Raw genomic sequence first — 2,268 nt, forward strand, 5'->3', positions numbered from 1 at the left:
CATGTCCAAGCACTCAGCCTCACACTAAACTGTAACTTCATCTGTGCCGACTTTCTAAGCTCGCACTGCTAAGGATCAGAGCAGATCATGGTGGAAAAATCTCCTTCCAAAGGTCACTCCCTGTCACAGCTTTGGGAAAATGGGTGCAAATTGCCCAGGCCTCTCAGCCTTGCACACACCAGCAACAGCTACACTGCCCCACTGTTCTCTGCCACTGCTGACAGCCTGGCTGCTGCGTATTTCTGAGCCCAACAGCCAAATTACACTTCAGTCACTCACATCTCTGTACCTTTTTTCTTTAAGGAATAAGGTAACCTCTCCCATGATAGCCACCCTGCATCCTCTGCTGGAAAATCTGTTTGTTGGGTGCAATGAGAGGCCAGGACCCCCCCCCCCCACACACAGCCTGGCACACCAAGGGGAGGAACCTGCAGGTGTACAGAGACATTTTCAGCAAGACCCTCCTTTTCACTGTAACTCACAACATTTTCATAGAAAAAAGGGGTAAAGGGACAAATTCAGCACACCTACTGCCTTTCCCATTACAGTGGGAAGCCATCCACTGCAAGCTGCTTCTGTGCAGAGCATTGTTGGTGGCAGGAGAGTGCTTGGATGGTGCCTGGTCCCAAAAGAGACCCCATCTCCACCCAGAACACCCCCACAGGCACCAACAGCCTTGGATCCACCAGTCCCTCACCCCCCCACCCCACGGCCCCATCCATGAGCAGGACTCGGGTCACACTTCAACAAGCCCAATTTCAACTTGCTCCCCCTCTCAGTCCTCCATACATGGAAAATGATGCCAGGTGACAGGGGAAAGGAAAGAATTTTTGTTCATCCCTCTGGCTGACTTCCAAGCACGGAGAGCAGCGCCATCCACCCCGAGCCACGGTGCAGCTCTCATGAGTCATTCTGCTTGCTGGATTGATTCATCTCCATGCCATGGATGACAATCTCTGGAAAATCTCTGACACTGAGTCAACCAAGGGAGTTACAAAACACATCAGTGTGCACATATTGAGACCTTCTCACTCATTTTCCTACAGCTACAGATAAATCCCTCATCCTTGGCATGGCAGGACAGTTGATGGCTTTGGTGAGAATAATTTAAGGCAACTGCTATTTTATACAAAGAAGAGGAGACCACAGTGCAGAAACCCTGACTTTTCCTTGGTAGATTGCAGAGGCCAGCCACAGCCTGGGAGCAGGAAACTGAATTGATCTTCAGACACTGTCATTTAAGGTTGATGTTTGCAGTGCAACCTTGGGATCTCAAGTCCTCCTCTTAGGTGTTTCCAGGTGGCTGAGCTTTAATCCCCGCCAAGGTCTGAGGTCTCCACCAGCAGCAACGCCTGTCCCAGACACAGATAAATGGGAAAGTCAAGGGAGAGCAAAACACATGACCAACACTTTACCACAGCTGCCTGCAAAGCTTCCACCTGGGCAGGCTGAGTGAGACTAAAAACATGACAGAAAGCAGTGCCCAGCAGAGCAGTTTTGTCCCCAAGGAGGTCCAGGGAAAGCAGCCCAATATTCTCACAGGGACTTAGAAGTGTCTCTTGTGTTCACATGAGGCTCAAGGGCCAGGTTCAGCTTTGATGGCAGATTTTGTTTGAAATATTTGAGCCCAAGACAAGTCCTGTGCAAGCTCAGGACACTTTCCTGTCTGTGGGAGTACCACAGGCACGAGAAACCTCACAAGGTTTTATTGCCACCAAATCCAAATGTAAACCCTTATCCCAATTCAAGTGGAAGACCTGAGCAAGCTCCAGTCTCACATACATCTTGATTCATCTTTATCTTTAGTAAAACAATTAATTAACTGCTGCAAACTAGTACTGGTGCAATTAGAGCTGCAGTTTTCACAGTTTCACGTTTTTTATGTGTTCTTGCATCTTGCTGGTCTGAGTGCCAAGAAATAATGTAATGCACAAGTTACCTGGGAGCAGCCATGTTGAAACAGCAAATTGAAAGTGTTTCTTAAAGCATTTGCAGCAAACAAATTTCAAATTTAACATCACACACTCTTGCAATGGATTTCTCACTCCATGAAACATGCCCATGGTACTGGGAAGGCAAAACTATATGGTGGGCCTGTATCCCAACCACACAGTTCTTAATTTTGAGAAAATGTATGAAATTATGAAATAATTTCATGCAATAATTTTTTGACATTTCTGAAAAGTGAGTCAACCTTAAAACATCCAGTGACATATACAAATTGAGGGTAAAATCTCTTTCTGCTTCTTACCTTGTTCAAGAGGCTCA

This window comes from Melozone crissalis, unplaced genomic scaffold (assembly GCF_028551555.1).
Source record: "Melozone crissalis strain CALT ecotype California unplaced genomic scaffold, PUWL_Pcris_2 ptg000017l_1, whole genome shotgun sequence".
NCBI classification, from domain to species: Eukaryota; Metazoa; Chordata; class Aves; order Passeriformes; family Passerellidae; genus Melozone; species Melozone crissalis.